The sequence below is a fragment of the Furipterus horrens genome, unplaced genomic scaffold (genome assembly GCF_987537825.1).
Source record: "Furipterus horrens unplaced genomic scaffold, mFurHor1.1.pri manual_scaffold_2, whole genome shotgun sequence".
Lineage (NCBI taxonomy): Eukaryota > Metazoa > Chordata > Mammalia > Chiroptera > Furipteridae > Furipterus > Furipterus horrens.
In genome coordinates this window covers 82,508,725-82,535,244 of record NW_028327172.1, presented here as the reverse complement: position 1 = coordinate 82,535,244, position 26,520 = coordinate 82,508,725, and the positions used below count along the sequence as shown (strand labels likewise).

At 39.2% G+C, this 26,520-nt stretch overlaps 1 pseudogene; it reads right to left on the bottom strand.

Moving 5' to 3' along the window:
• Nucleotides 1-17,503: 17,503 nt before the first annotated feature.
• LOC150018933 (band 4.1-like protein 5 pseudogene) lies at nt 17,504-18,987 on the bottom strand (annotated as a pseudogene).
• Between the last annotated feature and the right edge of the window lie 7,533 nt (nt 18,988-26,520).

Genomic DNA, 26,520 nt, shown 5'->3' with positions numbered 1-26,520 from the left:
AGTCTCTATGTCATTTAATTCTGCTCTGATCTTGATGATTTCCTTCCTTCTACCTGATCTGGGCTTTGCTTGTTGTTCTTCCTCTAGTTCTTGTAGCTGCAGGGTTAAATTTTTATTCGAGATTCTTCTACGTTTTGTAGGTAGGCCTGTATTGCTATGAACTTTCCTCTCAGGACTGCTTTTGCTGTATCCCCTAGGTTTTGGGTTGTTGTGTGTTCATTATCATTAGTTTCCAGAAACTTTTTGATATCTTCTTTGATGTCATTGTTAACCCATTCATTATTTAATAGCATGTTATTCATTCTCCATGAGTTTGAATGTTTTTTACTTTTTTCCTTGAGGTTGATTTCCAATTTTAAGCCATTGTGATCTGAAAAGATGCTTGATATAATTTCAATTTTCTTAAATTTGTTGTGGCTTGTTTTGTGTCCTACCATGTGGTCTATCTTTGAAAATGTTCCATGTGCACTTGAGAAGAATGTATATTTTGCTTCTTTGGGGTGAAAAGTTCTATATATATTGACTAAGTCCATTTGTTCTAGAGTGTTGTTCAGTGCCTCAATATATTTGGTGTTTCTTTGCTTCAAAGATCTGTCCATTGTTGACAATGGGGTGTTAAAGTCCCCTACTATGAGTGTGTTGCTGTCTATATCTTTCTTGGAGTCTTTCAAAATTTTTCTTACAGATTTAGATGCTGCTAAGTTGGGTGCATGTATATTTATAAGGGTTATATCTTCTTGATGGATTTTTCCCTTAAGTATTATGAAATGTCCTTCTTTGTCTCCTTTTGTGGCCTTTGCTGTGAAATCTGTTTTGTCTGATGTAAGTATTGCTACCCCAGCTTTTTTTTTTTTCATGACCATTTGCTTGAAATACTTTTTTCCATCCCTTCACTTTCAGTCTGTGTAGATCTTTAGTTCTAAGGTGGATCTCTTGTAGACAGCATATATGTGGGTCATGCTTTCTAATCCATTCAGCTACCCTATATCTTTTGATTGGAGCATTTAATCCATTTACATTTAAAGTTATTACCGATAAGTACTTATTCATTGTCATTTTTTTCCCTTTGTACTCGTGTTCCTCTCTGTATCTCTCTGTTTCTTCATCTTCTTAAAGCAGACCCTTTAGCATCTCTTGCAATGCTGGTTTGGTGGAGATGTATTCTTTTAGCCTTCTTTTGTCTTGGAAACTCCTTATTTCACCTTCCATTTTGAATGAGAGCCTTGCTGGGTAGAGTATTCTTGGTTGTAGGCCTTTGTTTTTCATTACTTGGAATATATTTTGCCATTCCCTTCTGGCTTGTAGTGTTTCTGCTGAGAAATCTGATGATAGCCTTATTGGAGCTCCCTTGTATGTTATTAGTTGTTTCTCTCTTGCTACTTTTAGGATTCTCTCTTTATCTTTGAATGTTGCCATTTTAATTATGATGTGTCTTGAAGTGGGCCTGTTGGGGTTCATCTTCATTGGGACTCTCTCTGCTTCCCGGACTTGCATGACTTTTCCTCTCCTCGTGTTAGGGAAGTTTTCTGTCATTAGTTTTTCAAAGAGGTCTTCTATCCCTTGCTCTTCTTCTTCTCCTTCTGGAATTCCTATGATACAGATATTATTATGTTTTATGTTGTCCTGCAGCTGTCTTAGAGCCTCTTCAGTCTTGTTCAGTCTTTTTTCAATTTGTTGCACTGTCTGCGAGTTTTTGTCTACATTGTCCTCCAGCTCGCTGATCTGATCTTCTGCTCCCTCTAGCTTGCTTTTAATTCCTTCTACTGTGTTCTTCATTCAGAGATCATATTCTTCATTTCCTCCTGGCTCTTATTGATAGCTTCTATGTCCTTTTTCATGCTGGTGTAATTCTCCATAAGTTCTTTGTAGTTTCTCTGGAGTTCCCTGTAGTTTCCCTGAAGTTCTTTGTAGTTTCTGCTGAGCTCATTCAGCTTCTCCATAATCCATGTTTTGAATTCCATATCTGATAGTTTGCTCCCCTCTATTTCATTTAGCACTCTTTCTGGGGATTCTACCTTACCTCTTGATGGGGGGTTGTTTCTCTGTCTCCCCATTTTTGTGACTCCTATTGTTTGTTGGTGCTTCTTAGAATGATCTGCACTCCTGGATGTTCCCCTGGTGGTGTCAGATCATGTACCAGTCTGGCCCTAGGCTGCCTGTTTGAGACTTCCAGGGATCTACTGCCTTTGTCTGTCTTCTTTAGTTGTTAATCTATTCAATCTGTGATTAGCCATCAGGCTTAAGGACCGTGGGTGTGGCAGCTTAATTCCTGTAGGCAGGGCTTTTGCTTCCCCTCAGGCTGATGCCACTTGGAGGGGAATGGTCTTCCTGTAGCACTGGGGATGATTCAGCACTGGGACCCAGTCGTCCGCTCCCTCAGTTCTCCCCTCAAAGCCACCGCTCCAAACTCTCCCCAAGTGTCTCCAGTCCTCTCTGCCTTCCCTCTGCTTGAGTCCAGGGTAAGTGGGGTCCAAAATATTTTCATATGTGATCCACTTAAAGAGCTCTTTTTCTCCCACTGTTTCTCTCCGGCTAGCAAGAAACCCTGTAGCTTTTTGCTTTTCACAGGGATACTATTTTACTTTCCATTCTGTTGCTGTAGGCTGGGAAGTCCAGCTGGGGGTTTAGAACCTGCCCTTCTCAGGGGGAACCCCCAGCTGCTGAGCTGTTTCTCAGTCCCTTCAGCTGCCACCCGTGGGAGCCCAGTCATCCCTTGCATGTCTCGTTGTGATATAGTGGCCTTTTCTGTCTCTCTGTGGTTACTTCTCTCCAGCTAGTGTTTGGCTGGTTATTCCAGATGATTTCTCCAAAATTAAGTTGTAAATCCAGACTGGTCCTGGGAGGAGGTTAGTGTAGCTTCCACTTCCTCCTCCACCATATTTGATCTCCAGTGTTCGATATTTAGTAGAAAATTTATAAATGTGTATAATCATTACCACAATCAAGATACAGATTATTTCCATCACCCTAGAAGTCTGCTTGTAACTCTTCCCAGACAATCCCTACCACCCCTGGCCCTAGACAACTGATTTGCTGTCATTGTAAATTAGACTTATCTTTTCAAGGTTTCATATCTTATATCTTTTGGAAGTCTGGGAAGGGTGTTGCATTCCAAGTGTGGGTCAAAATCTGTAAACTGGAAACTCATGTACAAGATGAGCATGTATATAAGTAGCATAAATTAAGGAGGTGTTGAAGCCTAAAGCTAAAATATTATATCACAACTCACTTTTGTCTCCACTCCTCCAAATATTGGGAAATAACTTGTCAATGACTTTAGCTTCCTACATATCATGGAACGCAAGGAAAAGTTTCTTTACTTTGATTTTAAGAAGTAAAAAGATTTCAGCTGATAGCTGGGTAATAAGTTCAAATTTAGTTTAAGGCAAAGGAGTGGAACTCAAAGAGTAAAAAATTAACTTTATATAAAGAAAAATAGAAAACTTCTTGGAAAAGGCTACGTCTGAGGTGAAATAAAACACCAGAAGAGAAAGGAGAAAAAAGAATTCCAGGTACTGAGACCACAAAGAAAATAAGTTAATAAATTAATTAATTTAAAATGGCATAGGATGTGGGAAACTACCATCTGCTGCCAGAATGTCAAATATAAGGACAGAAGTTGAAGACATACCTGGAGATATTAGCACAAGACACTTAATCAAGTATGTGGAACAGGTGGGGCATTGGGAATTCCTCAGGGTTGTACCAAAGGCTCAACTGTGAAAACGCATGTCCACCTCTCTGGCATCATTTCTTTCTTTCTGTCCAGAGCTGCTTTGAAGAAAGGCCAGCAGAGTCCCTTCCAAACACACAGTATCATCCAAGGTCCTCTAGCTGAACCCAGCAGCCAGGTGCACTCTATGCCTTTGTCATTGTTTTATTGAGTGTCAGCTTGCTAGCTGGCTTGAAATATTTGAGAAATCCTTTTACTAGGTTTTATATGTTCCTATTGCTAAACTGATTTTTCAAATCCTTTTCTAAAACAAAAGGAACTTCCCTGAATTAAATAATATATAAAAAACCTCAATATCCTATAAAGATAAAACTGCAGTAGCTTTGTTGAATCCAAGTAGAGGGCCTGGAGTTCATTCCACTGTTTCTTTCCCCCAAAGCATAGCCCTCACCCAGAAAACTGCAGGGCTCTGAGGAGCACATTCTGAAAACTGTCAAATAGAGGTGACCTCCCAGGTCAAAGGGACTGTGTCTTTGTGGTCTACAGGACCTTGGACTTGGGGATGCTCAACAAAGGGTACCTGTTACTAAGATCAACTGTGGTTCATCTGGCTTCTAGGCCACATGTTAATTTAATCTTTGTCCACAGCCCTTCTCATTGCATTTCCCAAGTGGACAGTAAACTTTTCTTGGTCCCTATTCATTCCTCTCTCCCAACACATCGTGGTTCTCTCTTCTACAGAAGCCTCACCATTTCCTGATTTTATATTCAAGCCCCTTCCTGCATCCCCAGCTGCTTTCTGTCACCCAGAAGGCTTTAAGTTTCTCCTTAATACATTGTTATTTGAGCCCATAGGCTAAGCCCCTGCCCTGGAGAACCTGGGCAGTGGGTGTCTTTGTCCCCCAAGGTCCAAGTGTAATGAGGTAGGTACAGTCAGACTGAGCCCAGCACAGGTCAGTGGGGGAGGCTCCCCAAGTGAGCCTAGAGACTGGAGACACATTAGTAGTTTGGAGCTCAGCCTCTTGCTCTAGTGAGAAAAAAATCTGCTCCTTTAAGACTCTGACTTCCCAAAGCTAAGGCTGCATGTGAGTATATTGTATGAAAGAGTTAAGTGGTTGATGCAGTTATTTGTGAAGGATATGCCTTTCTCATCTCTTCTGGTATGAAACTCCAATTGAAATTTTATTCCTCCTCTCTGAAGTTCATCATTTCTGGATTTACTTTTCCCTTCTTACACAAAATAACACCATATGTTGGAATAACTGATATGAAGGGGTGAGTCTTACTCCACAAGTTCAGGTGTGCAAGATATTCACACTGTTTTATTCTCTTAAATCTGACTTTACTGCCTCTTGCTCCCCAAATCCTGGCTGGCAGGAAATTCGGTCTTGGTCTTTATTGCTCTCCCTTCTTCTGGCCTCTGAAGTCAGACCCTTGTTTCTGACCCTTTGAAACCCTTTCCACTCTTTAAATTTAGTAAACTTGCAATCCTAGGACCCCCTAGGTCCTTCATTAGTACTACAGACTTAGTCCCCAATTACCTCTCTCCTTTATTATTATGAGCTCTTCCTGGTCATATAATAAAAATAGAGAGCATTTGTTAAAAGTTCATCAAAGCCAGGTAAGCATTGCCTCAGTTACTCATCACCGTGGCCCTCACACTCCATGGGCAGAAGGTGGGATTGGATTATTATTTGCTTCACTGTATAGATAGGAAATGAAGGGCTGGAGTGAAGAAATCGCTTGCTCAAGGCCATGCTGAGCACACTGGAAGCCCTGCCTCCCTATGACCATCCTCACCAGCCTCACCTCCATCCTTTAATTTAAGGCCATATCCTCTCAACATCCCTCAGATAGCTGGGACATTTCTCTTCCTGCGGGTCAATTCAAGATGCCTTCCTCTGGATCCTGGAGCATTTTGTTACGGTCCCTTCTCTACTTCATTCTCCTCTTTCCTTTTTGCTCCCTCTCTGCTTCAACCTCCCAACTCTTTCTCCTGAGTTCCTTCCCAGACTCAACTCCCACTCACTCCCAGCCTGTGCCATCTGACTATAATGCCAAGCCCTGCTTATTCACCAAGACATTTCTCTGCCACCATTCAAGCTGCACATTTTCTCCTTCAGGAAGCGTTTCCAACTCTGCCTGATGGAGCAGATAGCTTGTCCAGCTGGGCTAGGCTTTTCTACAAATGAACACCAAACCCTAAGTTGTAGAGTTTGGGAAACATATTAAGTCAGGAATTCTAATCCACTGAAGCTCAGAGAAGAGATGGGATGTGTCCAAAGCCATCCAGCCAGGGAAGGTCAGGCAGGATGGAACCAGCGTCTGCGCTCACACACAGCTGACTCAGTTCCATTCCTTCATGCTGGCCTCTGTAATAGTGGCCTCCTCATCACTTCCCCTTGAGGCATTTGCCAAGTAAATGAAGACAAAGAGTGCCCTAGGACCTAAACTCTTTTTTCCCCTAGAAACTTGATAAGGAATTAGGCACCCCACACCAGTTTTTGTTGTTGTTTGTTTTAACATTAAACACCAGAATGGCCAAATATGTAATTAAATATGGAGTTAGCTCAGTTGCTTCTGGGTGCTTTTTGGTTCAGTTGACAACAACATCCACAAAGCTGTAACAAATTGGTAGAAGTTGTAAAATTGGAATTGGTGCAGAATATCAAACTAATAACATTTCAGCTAATCACAAAGACAAAATAAGTACAAATTCTAGATGAAGCTGCTATAGGATTAACACACATATAATTTATTTGACAAGCACAGATTTTTTGAAAAAGAGAAAACTGCTATTAAATGTTACCCAAATCACTTTCGATTTGCAGTATGACTATCACTTCTTATGTGCCAGCCACCCGGGGCCCAAACACTGCTGGCGGCACTTGCTCTCTTTGGCACCTAAACCCTCGCCCCTCCTGCAACCCTTCCCTCCCCTACTCAGCCACCCCTCCCCCAGTCACTAAACCAAGTACAAGGACACACTACATTCTCCCTGCTGAGACTCAGCATGTGTATTATCTTATTTAACCCTCCCAGAGACACTATGAGCTAAGTTCAGTTGTTATTTTATAGATGAGGAAACCAAGGTCCACAGAGGACATATGCTTGCCAAGGTTCCTCACTGAGCAGTGGAAGGCAGCAGACTCCAGGGTTTCTTGTCCTATTCCCTTCACCATAAATACCTATTCCACATGGATGGAAGAGGTGATGCATGTAAAAAGTATGGCACATACTGGTACATAATACATGTTAGTTCCTTTTATGCTTCTGATCATCTCTCTCTTTCTCTTCCACTACACTGTTCTTATTTTTCTATTAGAGAATAACCTTTTGTTTTTTAAGGGAGGGAGTTTAATGATGCCAGGGAGCACTGTTAGCCCATCAAATACTTTGAAATAATTGCCAGAACAAAAGTTCATTCTCACGTTTCCTCTGGTCTCTATGCAAACACAACTTTTTTGATATATGTTTGCCTTGGATTCAGGGCCCAGAAATATAAATGTTTGTGAAGATCAAATTCCATGTATAGGGGGCAATGAGTATGGGGTGACCTTGACTGGTTACACTGGGCCTTGCCAGATAAAGCCCAAAAGCTGAAATCTGAGCTCATGGGCTCTGACACAGCTGCCAGTGTTACCTGGATGAGTGACTCAACCTCTCTAAGTCTCAGTGTCTTCATCTCTTACATGGGGTAATAAGAACACCTACGTCACAGGATCATTGAGAAATGAAACAGAATGATTCCTTTAAGCCCTCAGCACAGTGGCCAGTACACTACGCTCCAAGAGCTATCACCTGTGGTTAGTAGTAACAGTAGTAATAGCTGTTGTTGTAATGGTAGGTAGAGGTAATAGTAAAGATGTTCTCTGCAGGGACTGTCTCAACCACAAAAACAAGAAATAGAATAACTCAGACTGATCTTGGTCTCTTCTCTTAATTTAAGTTGTTCAATCAGTTTTTGATAGAGACTTATAAGTTTACCCCAACTTACTCCTTAAAAGAATTTAATACATTACAATGAGGCATTGTTAAATTAGAAATAGAATATTGAAAATCATGGTGAAGGAGGAGAGAGAAGATATTAGATGCACCTAGGTTTGACTCTCATTGTCAGTTCTGACTTCCCAGTAGCCAGTACAAAAGGGAAGCCAAAGCCACATGGGCCATGAAATACTCATTATCTGATGCTTTGTATACATCAGGTTAGTGTGAATCCAGATTAGCAAAGTTCATTTTCTTACAGTTTGCCAGACTGCCATAGTTACTGACTGAAAGTGATGTCATCAGTTGTATTGAATATGTCTATCCACCCCCCACCACACACACACTGCTCTGTAAATTTCTTGAGAGGAGGAAGTGCATTGTATTCACATTAGTATCTCCTAAGCATATTCCCTGTCTTTAGTAGGTACTTATATACAAATCTTGTATATAAATCATTTAGCCCTCAGCCTGGTAACTTGGTGTTTTCACAAACACAAGTGAAATTTGAGGCCAGGGATGATCCTAAAAACCTACAGTCTTTTCTAACAGTCTACTATTCTAGTTATCTATTTGTATATTACACACTATGCCAAAACCTAGTCTCTTTCAAATAACAATTTAGTATCTTTCACAGCTTTGTGGGTTGCCATGGGCTCAGCTGGACTGTTCTTGCCCAAGATCTTTCTAAAAGTTGCAGTCAGTTATGGTGAAGACTAAAGTTGTTTGAAGATCAATTTAGTCACCTGTGTGGGCTCTGGGCGGGTGCAGCCGAAATAGCCATGACTTGTCAGGCACCTGCTGCACATAGCCTCTCCACATTGCCAGTTTGAGCTTCCTCACAGAATGGTGGTATCAGCATAGTCAAGTTGCTTACCTGTTGCCTTGCTGATTCATAGTCTAACTTTGCAATTAAAAGCAATGTTTAAAGGGAATTTATACTGAAAATCCATTTATTAGAAAATAAGAAATAATGTTCAAAAATCAATGATATAAGTAGTCATCTAAACAGGTCAGAAAAAAGACATGTTTAAAACACAAGAAAGTAAGAGGAAGAAATAAATAAAGATAAGAACAGAAATTAAGGAAATAGAAACAATTCTAAAAATGGAGAGGATACAGAGCCAAAAGCTGGTTCTCTGAAAAAAGTTATAAATTTGATAAATCTTTGACAAGATGATTAAGATAAAAAAAAAAAAAAGAAGTTACCAATGTTAGGAATGAAGATGAAATGCTGGCATGTAAATCATTAAACAGATATTAAGAGGACACTATGAATAGCCTTATGCCAACAAGTGTGAAAATTTGATCAAATGAACAAATTCATTGGAGAAACACAACTCACCAAAATTGACACAAGGAAAATAAATTGAAAATATATTTATATAATATGTAATTAAGAATCTCCTCTAAAGAAAAATTTCCCAGACTCAAGTAGCTTCAATGGTGAATTCTGTCAAATGTTTAAGAAAGAAAAAAATGTCAATCCCATACAAATTCTTTCAGAGCATAAAGAAAAGGCAATGTTTCCCAACTTGTTTTATGGGACCAACCTAATCTTTTATAAAAGTATAGTTTATTGATTATGCTGTTGCAGTTGTCCCAATTTTTTCCCCTTTGTCCCCCTCTGCCCATTACATCCCTTCCCTCCAGCATCCCCGCCCCCCCTTAGTTCATGTCCATGGGTCATGCATATAAGTTCTTTGGCTTCTCCATTCCCTATACTATTCTTAACATTCCCATTTATTCTGTACCTACCAGTTATGCATCGTGACCTCTGCACCCATCACCCATTTGCCCCTTTCCCCATCCCCTCTGACCACCCTCCATGTAATCTCCATATCTATGGTTCTCTTCCTGATCTAGTTGTTTGCTTTGTTTGTATTTTTTTTTAGATTAATTTGTTGATAGTTATGAAGCTGTTGTCATTTCACTGTTCATAGTTTTGATCTTCTTTTTTCTTAAATGTGTCCCTTTAACATTTCATATATAACAGTTTGGTGATGACGAACTCCCTTAGTTCTACCTTGTCTGGGAAGCTCTTTATCTATGCTTTCATTTTAAATTATAGCTTTGCTGGATAGAGTAATCTTGGCTGTAGGCCCTTGCTTTTCATCACTTGGAATAGTTTTTGCTAGTCCTTTCTTGCCGCAGTTTCTTTTGAGAAATCAGCTGACAGTCTTTTGGGGACTCCTTTGTAGGTAACTCTCTTCTTTTCTCTTGATGCTTTTAAGATTCTCTCTTTATCTTGAACCTTGGGCATTTTAATTATGATGTGTCTTGGTGTAGTCCTCTTTGAGTCTAGCTTGGTTGGGACTCTCTGTGCTTCCTGAACTTGTATGTCTATTTCCTTTGCCAAATTAAGGAAGTTTTCCTTCATTATTTTTTCAAATAAGTTTTCGATTTTTTGCTCTTTCTCTTCTCTTCTGGAACCCCTATGATTCAGATGTTGGCACATTTAAAGTTGTCCCAGAGGTTCCTAATCCTCTCATCATTTTTTTTCAACTCTTGTTTCTTCATTCTGTACTGTTTGACTATTTCTTCCTTATGTTTCAAATCATTGATATGAACCCTGGCTTCCTTCTCTTTGCCATGGGTTTCATGTGAAGTTTTCTTAATTTCATTTAGTATAGACTTCACTTCTCCCCTTATGCATTTGCTGTACTCAATCATGTCTGTCAAGCCTGTGAGCATGCTTATCAGCAGTGTTTTGAACTCTGCATCTGTTAGGTTGGCTACCTCCTCATCACTCAATTCTCCCACTGGAACCTTGATCTGCTTCCTCTTTTGGGCCATACTTCTCTGTGTCCTCAACAGGACAGCCTCCCGTGTTTGCCTCTGTGTCTTAGGTAGAGCTGTCGTACCTCTTACATTCTAAGGAGCTTAGCCTTAGGTATTCATCAGCACAGGGTGACCTGTTTCACCACCTTATGGCATTGTATGTGGGGATGGGTCAGAGAGGGAACAATGCTGCTTGCTCAGCACTTGCCCATTTTCCAGGCATTTTACCCACCTCCCATACACAACTGGTGCCCTGCTACCTGTTTCCCTGGTGATGGTTCCCAGAGTGGGTGGGTTTGTAGACATTCTAGGATGTGGGGACGGGGTTGGGGGGTTCTAAACAGACTATCATGAAAGACAGGCAGTTTCTTTCACCACACCAGCTCCCAGTCGTTTTCACAGCCAGAAGTAATGCAGCTTTATTTTCCTGGTGCTGGGACCATGAGCTGCATGGTGTGGCTTGAGACTGGGATCATTCACCAGGTGTCTCTCCTGGCTTTTATAATGTATCACTACTCCTTCCAATGGCCTGCCATAGCCACTGCTTTGCTGTCAAAACTGCAGCTGCCACAGTTGCCACACCACATCCTCTCTTCCCCATCTCCACACCTCCTACCTGTCTGGATGAGTATTGTTTCTTTATAGCTTTGTTTGTTGGACTTCCATGCAATTCGATTTTCTAGTAGTTCTGATTGTTTCTGTTTTGAGGTAGATATAATCCTTCTTATGGTGTGGGAGGAGGCAAATTCTCCATCTTGGCCAGAAGCCCCAACCTAACCTTAATACCAAACTTGAGAAGAATATAATAAATAAGGAAAATTATAGGCCTATCACACTCAGGACAGAAGCAAAAAATCCCAAACAAAATAGTAGCAAATGGAACCAGCAATGTACAAAAGGAAAGTGCATTAGATCAAACAAAATCTATTACAGGAAAGCAAGGTTAGTCTGACATTCAAACTTCAAACAACCAAATTCACATTAACCGAACAAAAGTGAATATTTATTCTTTTCTTTATATCCCTTGCCCTAGGAGATGTATTGGCAAAAATATTGCTGGGTGGGCATGAGAAATTTTACTGCCTATGTTTTTCTCTAGGACTTTTATGGTGTCACAACTTATATTTAAGTCTTTTATCCATCTTAATTTTATTTTGGTGTATGGTGTAAGTTAGTGGTCTAGTTTCTTTTCTTTTCTTTTTTCTTTTCTTACAAGTACCTGTCCAGATCTCCAAACACCATTTATTGAGAGGGCTGTTTTTACTTCATTTTATGCTTCTTCCCCCTTTGTCAAATATTAAGTGGACATAGAGACCTGGGTTTATTTCAGGGCTCTCTATTCTGTTCCATTGATCTATGTGTCTGTTCTTATGCCAATATGAGACTGTTGTAATTATAGTGGCCTTGTAGTATAGTTTGATATCGGGTATTGTGATCCCTCCTATTTTGTTCTTTCTCAAAATTGCTGAGGCTATTAGGGGTCATTAATGGTTACATATAAATTTTTGAAATATATGTTCTATATCTGTAAAATATGTCATTGGTGTTTTAATAAGGATTGCATTGAATCTATAGATTGCTTCCCATGGTATGAACATTTTAATGATGTTAATTCCTTCAATACATGAACACAATATATGTTTCCATTTATTTGTGTCTTCCTTAATTTCTTCCTTCAGTGTTCTGTAGTTTTCTGAATACAGGTCTTTTATTTCCTTGGTTAAGTTTATTCTTAAGTCCTTTATTTTTCCTGTTGCTATAGTAAATGGGATTTTTCCCCTAGTTTCTATTTCTGATATTTCATTGTTGGTGTACAAAAATGCCTTTGATTTCTGAATATTGACTTTGTAGCCCACTATTTTGCCAAATTCATTATTAGGTCGAGGAATTTTTTTTTGGTGGAGCCTATAGGGTTTTCTATGTACACTATCATGTCATCTGTAACAATGACAGTTTTGCTTCCTCCTTTCCAACTTGGCAGTTTTTTAATTTCTTTCTCTTGTCTGATCACTGTGGCTAGAACTTCCAATACCATATCAAATAGCAGTGATGAAAGGGGATACCCTTGTCTTGTCTCCTGATCTTAGTGGGAAAGCTTTTAGTTGTTGGCTGTAGGTTTCTTGTGCATGGCCTTTAGTATGTTGAGATATGCTTCCTCTACTCCCCCTTTGCTGAGTGTTTTTATCATAAGTGGGTGTTGTACTTTATCAAATGCTTTTTCAGCATCTATTAATATAATCATGTGATTTTTTTCTTTCATTTTGTTTATGTGATGTATTATGTTTATTGATTTTCAAATATTGTACCATTCTTGCATCCCTAAAGTAAATTCTGCTTGATAATGGTGTATGATCTTTTTAATGTATTGTTGAATCCGGTTTTCCAGTATTTTGTTGAGGATTTTAGCATCTATGTCCATCAGTGATATTGACTTGTAGTATTTTTTCTTTGTTGTGTCTTCACCTGGTTTTGGAATTATGATAATATTGGCCTCATAAAAAAGAGTTCGAAAGTCTTCCCTCTTCGTGATTTTTTTTTTTTTTTTTTTTTTTTTAGTAGTTTGAGGAGGATAGGAATCAACTCTTCCCTAAGTGTTTGGTAAAATTTGCCTGTGAAGCCATCCAGTCCAGGGCTTTAGTGTTCCAGGAGTTTTTTTTATTACTGCTTCAATTTTGCTAGCTGTTATTGGTCTATTCAGGCTTTCTGCTTCTTCTTGATTCCATTTTGGAATATTATATGTTTCTGGAAATTTGTCCACTTCACCCAGGTTGTCAAATTTCTTGGCATATGGATATTTTAGTAATTTCTTACAATCCTTTGTATTTTTGTGTTATCAGCTGTAATTTCTCCTCTTTGATTCTGATTTTATCTATGTGAGTTTTCTCTCTTTTTTCCTTTATGATTCTGGTAAAAAGGTTGTCAATTTTATTCATCTTTTCAAAGAACCAGCTCCTGTATTCATTGATCCTTTGAATTGTTCTTTTAGTTCTATGTCATTTTATTCTGCTCTGATCTTATTTCCTTCCTTCTACTTGCTCTGGGCTTTGTTTATTATTGTTCCTCTAGTTCTTGTAGGTGTAGGGTTAGGTTGTTTATTTGAAATTTTTCTATCTCTTTTAGGTAGGCCTGTATTGCTATGAACTCCCCTCTCAGGACTGCTTTTGTTTCCAAAACCTTTTTGATTTCTTTCTTGATCAGAGGGCCCATAGATATATAAAAGGATGTTCAACATCACTAGCCATCAGAGAGACACAAATTAAAACCACAATGTGATATCACCTCACACTCCTCAGAATGGCCATCATTAATAAATCAACAAATAATAAGTGCTGGTGAGGATGTGGAGAAAAGGGAATCCCAGCACATTGTTGGTAGGAATGCAGACGGTGCAGCCACTGTGGAAAAGGGTATGGAATTTCCTCAAATAACTAAAAATGAAACTGCCTTTTGACCCAATGATCCCACTGCTGTGAATATACCCTAATAATCCCAAAACATCAATTCAAAAGAACCTATGCACCCCAATGTTCATAGCAGTGTTATTTACAATAGCCAGGTTATAGAAACAACCTAAGTTCCCATTAGTAAATGAGTGGATAAAAAAGCTATAATACACTTACACAATGAAATACTACATAGCAGAAAGAAAGAAGGAATTCTTACCATTCAGAACAGCATGGATGGAAGTGGAGAGTATTATGCTAAGTGAAATAAACCAGGTGGAGAAAGACAAATACCATATGATCTCTTCTATAAGTGGAACCTAATGTATAAAACAAACAAGCAAATTAGAACCAGAGACATGGAAATAAGGAACAGACAGTGACCAGAGGGGGATAGTGGGGTAAAGAAGGGAAAGGGTCTAGTCAAGGAACAAGTATAAAGGAGCCATGGACATAGACAACAGGATGAGTATTGACTGTGGGAGTGGGGTGGGGGGTAGGAGGGCAGGGCAGGGAAGAGCAGCAGTGGTAAAATTGGGACAATTTTAATTGAACAAGAATAAAATAATATAAACAAGTTATTTGAAGCAAAATGTAAACAATTAATTACTACTGGTGATGAGTATGTAGCTGTCTATCATGTTTTATACTTTGTTTTAACATTTTTCAAAATTAAAAACAAATTTATTTTAAAAATAAATTAAAAAAAGAAAAAGAAATATTTTGGAATGGAAGAGTTGAGAAGTGTTCCTTAAATGGGCACCTGAAGAAATCATGATTGAAATCTTTTAAGAAGAGATGAAACAAATAATAGAATAGGCCCCAAATGTCTGAAATCCTAGTCTCCAGGAAGGACTGTAAACAATAGATTTTTCCCCTTACAATAAAACTAAAAAAGTAAATAATGGAAAAATAAATTATAAACTTCAGAACAAAAAAGTGAATATTTATATGATCATCTTAGTAAAAAAAAAAAAAGGCAATAAAATTCAATACCTGTTTGTCATTAAAATAAGCAAACAAAGGTCTCTCAGCAAAGTAGGGATAGAGGAGAATATATTAGCCTGATAAAAGTCAACCTACAACAAACCCATAACAAATATCAGACTTAATGATAAAATATTGAAAGCTTTCAAATAGAAAATGGAAGATTTGAACAACACAGTCAGCTAACAGTACTCCAAGCCAATGTCGACTGAAGGTCCTAGCCAGACCATGAGGCAAGGAAAGAACCACTACAAATTCTCACAAGTTTACAGATATAAGTAAGTTTATAGATACAAGGTCAATATACAAAAATAATTTGACTTCTAGCTAACAAAAGGAGGTAGTTAGAAAAACTTTTAAAAATTTTTAAAGATTCTCATTTTCAGTATTATTAATAGAATCAAATACCTAGGAATAAATCTAATTAAAGTTGTGCAAGGTCTTTATGCAGGAAGCACTGAAAATACTGTTGGAGGGAATGAAAGGAAGCCTAAATAAATAAATGGAGAGAAAGGGGTTGACCATGCTCATAAATTACAAGACTCAACATTATAAAGATGTCAGTTTTTTCCAAATTTAGGTGAAGAATCAGGGAATCCAAATCAAAATTACAAAGAGTTGTTTTAGTTTTGTTTTGTGTGGGTGGATCTCAACAAGCTGATTTTATTTATTTATTTACTTATTTTAAAGTTATTTTTATTGTATTATTTCTATTACCACTTATCCCCCTTATACAATCCTCCTCCCACAATTACCACACCTTTGTCCATGTCTATAAGTCCTTTTTCCTCTTGGCTCAATCCCTCCACCCCCTAATATTTCACCCAGCTTCCTGGGGCTGTCAGCCTGCTCTCTATATATGAGTCTGTTTCTATTTTTCTTGGTATTCAGTTTGTTCACTAGATTCCACATATACATAAAATCATATGGTATTTGTTTTTCTCTGACTGGCTTATTTCACTTATATAATGTTCTCCAGGTCCATCCATACTGTCACAAAGGGTAAATTTTTCTTCTTTTTTGTGGCCAAGTACTATTCGATTGTGTAAATGTCCCATAATTGTTTTATCCACTCATCTACTGATGGATACTTGGGCTGCTTCCATACCTTGGTGATTGTAAATAACACTGCAATGAATATAGGTGTGCTCATGTTCTTTCAAATTAGTGTTTTGTGTTCCTTTAGATATATTCCCAAAAGTGGAATTGCTGGGTCGTAAGGCAGATCCATTTTTAATTTTTTGAGGTATCTCCATACTGCTTTCTGCATTGACTGCACCAGTCTGCATTCCCACCAACAGTGCAAAAGTGTTCCCCTTTATTCACATCCTCGCTGGCACTTGTTATTTGTTGATTTATTGATGATAGCCATTCTGACTGGTGGGAGGTGATATCTCATTGTGGTTTTAATTTGCATTTCTCTGATGACTAGTGATGTTGACCATCTTTTCAAATGTCTATTGGCCACCTATCTGTCCTCTTTAGAAAAGTGTCTATTCAGGTCCTTTGCCCATTTTTTAATCTAGTTATTTGTTTTGTTGATGTTGAGTTTTGTAAGTTCTTTATAAATTGTAGATATTAACCCCTTATCAGGTGTATCAGTGAATATGTGCTCCCATTCAATGGGTTGTCTTTTTATTTTGTTAATCATTTCAAATTTATAGGAAATAGGGGCCTTGGCCGAGTAGTTCAGTTGGTTAGAGTGTTGTCCAGATTAACAAGGTTGCAGGTTAGATCTCTGGTCTGGGCACAAACAAGAAGGAAGCAATGAATGCATAAACAAGTGGAACAACAAATCAATATTTCCTTCTCTCTTTCTCTCCTAACTCTGTCTCTCAGTCTTCCTTTACTTCTCTCTAAAATCAATAAATAAAATTTTAAAAATTTATAAGAAATAGGAAAGACAAAGACACATATAGAAAAAAGAACAAATGGGAAGAATTGCTCTACCAAAAAACAAGACTTAGAAGACAACACTAGTGGAGAATTGTTTCAAGGAAAATCAAATAAACCAATAAAATAGAATAGCTCTCTAACCCAAAAGCAAGTCCACAAATAGAATGGCACTGCACTTTTTTTTTAATTAAAATACTTGTGTTTATTAAGAAAATAAGTGTTTTTAACAAAACATTACATTAATTAAAGGTATAAAATCTCAGGCACTTAACTGAATTTAAGGCATGGGTCACTTTAGAAAAAATATCACTAAACACTGATATATCATACCAGTACATGCTTCCTTTTGAATGTGTTTTTATGTGTCTGATTCTTTTAACCTCAGTCTATTTGGGGTGAAAATGGGCAGCTTGTTTACAAACAGAAACCTTCTTCTGGACGTCTTATAAGTGATATATTAACATGTTAAAATCTTGAAAAACCTTTCCAAAATTACAATGATATACATACCCTTTCAACACAAAAACATGTGTCATTGTCATTGATGGCATATAGCTTCTTCAGATCCTTTTCTCTTTCACAGAATTCAGTTATAAAAAAAATCACATAACTAGTGACTCAATATAAAATAACTTCTCCCAAATTCTCCTAATGTGATCAACCCTCTATAAACACTAAAGAATGTATGCCATCAACTTTCATGACAAAGAGTCCCAATACCTAAGAGGCTTAACACTCATGTATCAGTCATGGCTGTATGACTGGGAAAATGAACATCATGATGGACCCCTGCATTCTCCACACTGCGCTCATGGACAAAGTCAGTGTAGTTTCTATGTACAGGCTGGGGTGGGGACAAGGCCCTTGTGCTCCACTGGTTTTCACCATGTTGACTGCAGTCATTGGCAGCAGAGAGCCATTTCCTGTCATACTGGTCTGTTCCAGGACTCCTCGGAAGATTTTCTATCTCCACCAGCACAGGACCAGAGGGAATGGAAGAAGTCACAAGTAGAGTAGATCTCACACCCCAAGCCTGCTGAGAGCCATTACTCTGAGTTGAAACATTACTATGAATACTGAGTTCCTTGGGTCTTGCCGTACTTGCTTTCACCTGTAAGGTTCGTCGAGAATATCATTTGCTGGGCCTTCCTTCAAAGGAAGTTGATCTCCTGGATTTATTTGTTTTTGTGGTCTGATACTCAGTTTTCCCACTATATCTAAATCGTGATCCTAGTCAAATAAATCCTGATCGTGGAGAACCCTTTTGGACAGGGCCTCGAAGGCGGAAGAAGGCATGATGCTCCACAGCACATTTCCATAAATGTTTGCATGCTTTTGGATGGTCCAGTCTAAAAACAAATATATGCTCTTGCTCTTTGCCCTGATCATCATCTTCTACCACCACCAGAGTTAATTTATTCTTCTTAAAATCCAATCTGGTTATCTTAAGTCAAAAAAAATAAGCCCATTTTGGTCTCTCCTTCAAAAACAAGAACTCCTGTTGGGGTTAGTCCCAAGCTATAGTCATTCCCGTCTCTAGCCTTGACCACATGCATATCAACCCCATACATTTCTAGCCATTTGGCTTTATTCAGATAATTGGTTTCATCTTATGCCAGTGTCTGACCTCTTTATTCCTTCCATTTCTCAAAAATAGCCACCTCCATCTCTTCAGTTTGAATGGGCATGAATCTGAACTCAGATACAAGTTCAGGGCTATGCTCAGCAAGATCATAGTCACCGGTTCAGCTTGCAGATTATAAGCTGCCAACTGAACTGCTGTATCAAATGGACAGTCCAATTTTCCACTGAGAATATCTTGTTTTAATTGAAGAATGAATAAATTTATCAGGTGAGCTCTTCACGAAGATTATTTGGTTCTGAGGAATAAAACTTAACTTGAAAATGCAGACAATAGGGTGAACCAATTTTTACTTGCTTTTTGATACTCTTTGTATCATTCAACCAATGTGCTACTTGTGCTGAATCCATAAATCTCAGTTCAAAATAGTCGCTTTCAATAAGATCCAGGTGGTACGTAACTTGATCGAACAGCTTTTGACCTTTGGCTTTTCTCAGCAAGTCCACACTAACATCAGTACCGTCCAGAAGTAACACCTGGCATGTGATGATGGAATGTGATGATGGACTTAGAATCTCCAGCAGCAGGAATGTGTATAGCAGCTTGTTGAGCTTCCCGGAGTCATTCCTTCTCAGCATGTTTACGCATTGACTGATGCCCAAGCGTTCTACGGAAGCAGCTCAGCATTTCTGTCACTGGGCTGGGACAACGGCGCAGCGGCCACTGAGAGAGGCTGAGGAAGCTGAAGCCCCTTGGAAGATGCCAAGAAATGGCGGTCTCAGACACAAGTCCACACCGCGCTAATCCACTGGAGGACCCTGGCTGCCTGCCGACCAACCCCTTAAACGTTCCCTCTAAGCTCCGTCGGCACTGCACTTTATACGAAGGTACCATTACAGAGAAAAAAATATTTTTAGCAATAATTTTCCATATCAACTGGATACAGAAAAACATTTTAAACTTGACTCCCATATCACAATGTCCATAAATAAAACATTATCAGGTGGATATAGAAGAAATATCTTGCATATGAAAGATAAAACCACAGTTGACCCTTGTAAAACATAAGGGTTAGCGGCACTGCCCCCCAAGCTTTCAAAAATCCGCATATAACTTTTGACTCCCTAAAAACTTAACTGCTCATAGCCTACTGTTGCCCAGAAGCCTTACTGATAACATAAACCATCCATTAACACCTATCATTTATGTTTTATATATTATGTACTATATTCTTATAACAAAGTAAGGTAGAGAAAAGAAAATGTTGTTATGAAAGGTATAAGGAAGGGAAAATACATTTATAGTTACTTCATGACATTTCTCCACATCAGAAGTTTACATCACCTGTTTGCAAGATTAATCTGTCTGTCAGTATCCTACATCAATATTAAATTATATGATACAAAATACTATAGATGTTATATGTATTACTAACACTAGACATCAGAAATGAAAAGATAATGTGAAGAAGAAATTTATACTTATGTACAGGTATAACAATTCACACATTGATAATAAAGAAGCAGCAATATGACTGCTTTATGGTAGCCTAGTGCAATCAATAAGATTGTTTCACAATAATAAGGAAATTTCCAAAAAGTTTTTAAATACGTTCATCGGGGGAAAATATCCTTGTATAAGTGGACCCATGCAGTTCAAACCCATGTTTGTCAAGGGTCAACTGTCTAAGGCTTCTGAAAGAAAATACGGAATATTTTCATGAACTTGTGGTAGGAAAAGACATCTTACTAGACCAAGACACAAAAAAGGCACTAGAGATAAAGGAAAAGACTGATGAATTGGACTACATTAAATTAATAACTTCTGTTCATCAAAAGACACCATTAAGAAAGTGAAAAAAAACAAGAAAATGTGGAAAAATATTTCACAACACACATAACTGACAGAGGCCTCATATCTCTAACATAAAAACATGACTTACAAATCAAGAAGCAATAGATGGACAACTTGATGGGAAAATAGACAAGAATCTCCAATAAGAATGTCACAAGAAGGAATATTCAATTACCCAATAAATATGAAGAGTGAGTCAACCTTATTAGTAATCAGTGAAATGGAAAAATAAGCAAATCAAAGTATAGTCATACAGAACACTACCTAGCATGGCTCAAATTAAAAGAAGTGACCATAAAAAGTATTAACAAGGATGCGGAGCAAGGGAACCCTCATATTATGGGGGTAAAACTTGTTACAATCCCTCAGGAGAAAAGTTTGGCTTATCTACTAAAACTGAACATACATATGCTGTATGACTCAGCAATTCCACAGGCACACCAAGAGATGTGCTCAATAATGGTGATAACAGTTTTGTTTGTAATAGCCCCGAACTAGAAACAACCCAACTGTCAGTCAATAGAAGAATAGTTAAGTAATTTGCAGTATTTTTATAGAAAATAAATTGTTACAATGAAAATAAATGAACTCCAGCCATAATGTGTATGAATCTCATGAATATAACATTAACCTGAGCAAACCTGACACAAAACATATACAGTATGATTTTATTTTTTACTATAAAATGTGTATTATTAAGAGATACCTGATTAGGTGATAAAACTAAAGCAATGAAAGTGATTATCATAAAAACCTGGCTAGTGGTTATCTCTGGGGCAAACAAGAGAGGTGATTTGGAGGAGGCCTGAGGAAGCTTCTGCGATATCGTTCCATTTTTATTTGGGTGGGTGATGTTTCTTATGAATGTTTGCTTTGTGATAACTAATTAAGCTGTAGATTTTTGTTTTAAAAGTCACTCCCTATGTGTGTGCTACATTCAACAATAAATAGTTAGGAAACAAAAGGAGAGGGCGACACAAACCCGAGGAAGCCCAGAAAGGTTGCCTTCTGGGTTGACATCAATTCATTTGTCATTTTAGACTAAATGATGCTTAAATGAACAAAGGGAATATAACATGAAAGTTTAATGTCAAGGTGCACCAAAGCAAAAGTATAGCTTGCCATGCGAATTAGATGTAAAACTAGCTAGGTCTGTTCCATTTCAGAGTGCCTGGGCTTGTGATGGGCTAAACACAGATATTTATGTTCATAGCAGCTGCCTGAGAAGCCAGGATCAGAGCCACAGAGAAGGCTCTGGTGGTTTGGGAAGACGTGGTATGGCAGGTGAGGCTAATCAAAATGATGGCCTCCTTACAGCCAGACTCAGAGCTCAGCCCAGAGAGTTTTCTGAGGACACAGCAACTGGGAGCTCCAGGAAAGCTGAAAGAGTAGGATTCCTGAAGCCCCTGTGGAGATCCTCGAAAAGTAATGCCTTCTCTTTCTGCTGCAGAGGAGGATGCTGCTAAGGGGAGCCAAAGAGAACTCTTGGAGGAAGCTTTTCCTACAAAATTTCTCCAAAGTCCCCATGTATGTGGTTAATTGTATGTGTCTACTTGATTGGCTACAGGGTGCTCGGATTAAACATTACTGCTGGGTGTGTCTGTAAGAATGTTTCCGTATGATGTCAGCATTTCACTCGGTGGACTCAGGAAAGCAGATTGCCCTCCCCAGTGTGGGCATCATTCAATCCATTGAGGGTCTGATTAAAACGAAGAATGAAGGGGACAGGAATTTGCCCCTTTTGTCCTTCCTCGCTGAGCTAGGACATATCTCACCTTCTCTGGCAGTCAGACTGGGATTTACACCATCAGCTTTCCTAGTTTGTAGGTCTTCAAGCTCAGACTAAATTACTCCACTGGTTTTCTTGGGTTTCCATGTGTAGATGGAAAATCACGGGACATCCCACCTTTCATAACCACATGATCCAATTCATCATAATAAATCCCCTTTTATAACTAGCCTACTGGTTTTGTCTCTCTGAAGAACCCTAACTAATACACCCCCTCTCCAAGGCCTGCTTGTTGTCAGTGCCCCACCCCTCTCCCTCCACTGGCTCCTCTCCAATCCTTCTCCCAGGGACATTGTGCTGTTTAGTTACAGCATGGGCTCAGAGTTTTCCACACCATGCTGTCTTTGGGACTAGGCAGAGTCCTGGGTGTGCTGACTTTAGCAGCTGCTGAGGGTACAGTTTTATCTGGGATGGGAGTGGCATTTGTCTCTGGTGAGAGGACTTCAGATTAAATGAATCCCCCAGCGTAGTCTGATGAAGATGGCATTGCCTCTATGGCTATCCTAACCTGGGTTTGAAGCCAAGTTTGGCCACTTCTTGGCTGTAAACTATGTCACCTTGGCAAATTACTAGGAATGTGTGACGTTTAAATAATATTTTTTTGGAAAGCATTAAGCACAGTGTCTGCTAGAAAGTATTCAATAAATGCTATTGTTTTAATATGCATTTATTATCATCATCACAATTCTATTTTGATTATTGAAACTACATATTATTACTAACAATTCATAAAACATTATTTATCATCACGATCATCATCATCATCATCCTATTCAGATACGGAGGATTATTGAGCAATCTCTTCAGTAGGAAACAAACAGGAGACAGGCACTGTGCATGTGCATGGAGAGGTAGAAGGGAGCTCATTTAGGAGGGGGCAAGAAGCTTTAGCCCCTCTACATACTGGAGGTGGTGCACTGGATCATGGGACCCAGGTCCTGGGGTTGTGAGGAGACACATTGTTTTCCTTCTTGTCTGAGACTCTGTCTGTCCAGGAAGAGGACATGGAGCCTGGGTCTCAAGGAGAGGGCAAGGGCCCTTGGCCTGGCACTTCATTGCTGGAGCTATGTAGGTTTCTTTCTATGAGAGAAGGTCAAGATACACAGAACAGGCACTGCCTTCTGTGCCTGTATTTCTCATCGTGGTCTAATGTCATTCCGTCGTGGCCTCAAGGACTGTCAGGTAAATGTATTCCCTTTAAAAATATGCTGGAAAAAGCACTAACTTGGGAGAATATGATTGGAAGGATTGACCACCCTTACTCTTGGCCCAAGGTGAATATGGGGAGCTATGATGAAGAGGCAAATGGTACCAAGAGGACCATAGAACATGAGCAGGAGAAACAGCCAGTGAGGTTGGGAGGATGGAGGCAGCAAGGGTCACTGCTGGCAGCGAGGTTCCTCCAGATAGCATTGACTTGCACGGTCCATATAAAAAGGCGGGAATATTTCGCTAAGCATAATTCTTTCTGCTACATAGTATTCCATTGTGTAAATAAGCCAGGCAAAGAAAGCAAAATACCATATGATATCACCTAATACAGGAAACTAAAGAACAACACAAACAAACAAACTAAATAGGACAGAGTAGAATAGTAGTCAACAGGGGGGAGGGGGGAGGGAGAGAAGGGGGATAAGTAAGGGAAGGGTCTACTCAAGGAACGTGTATAAATGACTCATGGACATGGACAATGGGGAGGGATATGATTGCGGGAGAAGGGGTGGGTTGGGTGGGGGGGAGCAATGGGGGGAAAATGGAACAACTGTAATTGAAAAATCAAAAAATAAAAGAAAAAAAATGCAGAAAAAAAAAGGCTGGAATAGAAACTGGAGAAAGAGTGTGTGGTAGATTGTTTACAAAAACGCCCACCAATAATCCCTCCCATCTCTGGACAAGTGTGCTGTTCTTCCCATCCAGAAGTAGAGTCTGTTTTCTCTGGCTTTAAATTCAGGCTTGTCCTCTGACTGCTTTGACCAACAGAATGCAGCAGAAGTAATGCTGCATGAGTTCCAATCCTAGGCCATAAGTGGCCTTGCAGCTTCTGCTTTCACCCTCCTGGGGTCCCGTTGTCATATAATCAAAGTCATACCAAACCACTAAATGAAGAGAAGCCATACAGAGAGCAAGAATGGCCCAGCCAGCCCGGCTGAAGCACCAGGTATGAGTGAAGCCAGCAAGACTGTTTCCATTCATCCCAGACTCCAGTGGAAGGCTACTGCAGGAGTGACCCTGGACAGCATCATAGAGGGTAGACCTGCCCAGCTGAGCCAAGCCAACCCACAGGATAATGGAGAAATAGTAAATCCTTGCTGTTTAAGCCACTAACTTTAGTCTGGGTTTTTCTTATTGTTGTTATTGTTGTTGTTTATGTAGCAGTAAATAACTGAAACAGGGTGACTTAAAAGCAATTGCTTAGAAACATTGAAAGATTAGTTAACATCACTAATTCACTGGTTTTAGAACATAATGTGTATTGATCTTTAGTGCTTTTAATAAAACCTCTGTTTTAAATATACACTGTGGGTCAGCATGCTTGCAAGTGGGAAATTGATGCCAATAAATGAGACTTCCCACATGTTTCTAGTCAGAGATGAGCCAAGAAAAGAGTGACAATAAACACTTCCATTTACTGAGCACCTCCTGTGGGATAGGTCCTATGTGGTGCTTCCCAGCCATTATTTCATTTTATCCTTCAGAAGGAGGAACTCTGAAGTGTCTCACTCTACAGATGAGGCACTTGAAGGGTTATAAAGCAGAAGTGTTTGCCCAGAGCTAAACTATCAATGACTGGCAGAGCCAGTGTTTGAGCCCAGAGCTCTGAGTACCTGACCTCCGTACTACACTGCCTTCCTTAAGCCAAAATATTCCAGCTGTTCTTTGGTTTCAGCTGCAACTTCTGCTGGTAGGCTGGGGATTGGGAGTTCACAGCGATGGCTCTTGGAGAGTTCTTTTTCTCTTTCTGGAAGAGGTTATGGACCTTTCAGGCCACTGGGGCACCTGGCATCTGAAGGCACCTTGCATAAGGCACAAGGCTCCTGTCTCCACAGAAGCAGCATATTTAACATTATGCAGTTTCACATTCTGTGCTCTTCCTTTCCAAGGAGGGAGCTTCCCCTTTGAAATCCATGAGTAGCCCCAGGCTTCTCAGAGCCAGAGCTCTGAAGTTTCCCCTGGTCCTAGAAGGAAAAAGCTGGATTTCTGCCCCCTTTTAATCTTGGAAGCCTTCCTGAGAGAGTTTAGCTTTGAGCTCTGTTTTGGAAGAAGTGAAGGAGGCAGCTGGATGAATGCTAAGTAGAACATTTTTAGTTTGAAGAGTATTGCAGTGAAAATCTCAGTAAAGTGAAGGCAGAAACAGTTCATGTCTTGAGCAGCAGATTACAATTCAGAATAATTTTAACATGTTGCAATCATGGGCCAAAATCAACCTGACAACCTTTAGCATAAATCAGTGTGAACCTCCAAATGTAGATACAAATGATCATCTATACAATTTTAGGACAAGGAAGAGCTGACTTGAAAACAGTTCATGGGGCCACTAATTAGGGGTTTGATAGAACATATGTAAACTCAGAATAATTCAAGAGAGAGATGCCGCTGCCAAGAGATCTCAAATAATCTTGAGCTGCATAGTTACATGTTTAATATGTTACTTTAAGTTAAGGGAGGGAAAAATGACCAAATATGAAGCCTGTGTGCTGTTCTAGGTGACACTCTTTTAAAGGGATATAGAGTTTGGGCTTCCAGAGAGAGCACCAATCTCTCAGACCCACCCCCAATTTGGGTTAGTCAGATTCAAGGGCACTTAACTGAGTCATGTTTTAAAGAGGTGAAATTTTCAAAAGAATTAATATGTCCAAGCATACAGGTGTGGTCTTTTTTTTTTTTTTTTGTGAAACTATTTATTAAGAACTACTCTGAATGGAGACAAAATTACAAGATGTATAAAAATATTTGAGCTCAAATATTTATGTACTTCAACTGAGAAAGAGAGAGAGAGATAATATCTTCTATTTGTCAACTTGACTTCTGACTCTTAACATTTATATATAATAGACTATAGTATGTTTCAGCTTCCCCCACAACCCCAACTTCTTGTCCCAGCTCCTGTAAATGTTACAACAAATACTCTATCATCAATCAAGACAGCAAGCTACAACAGATTTCCTGAAGGGCTGACTTGTTTGGCCTCTAGTGGCTGCTTTAACTGAATTCCACTTTGATATTACGCTATCCTCTTACATGGAATGAGAGAAGAAGGAGCTCCATGAAGGAGAAGGTTGTAATTACTGGGAAACATTAGGGAAGCTCCTGGTCACATTGTTCACTGAGTGCTAATTTATGAGAGGAGTTCTTATAGCCCACTAGCAACAAGGGCTATGTATCACCTGATTTTGTGCTGATAGGTATCTTATGGCCTTTAAGAGATGTGACACTGATTTCTGCATTGGTGGTAGAGGGTTAGAGCCTAATGTGTTGCCCACTCCTCCAAGGTACTCTAGAGCTTATTATGTGGTGTGTCCTGGCCTAA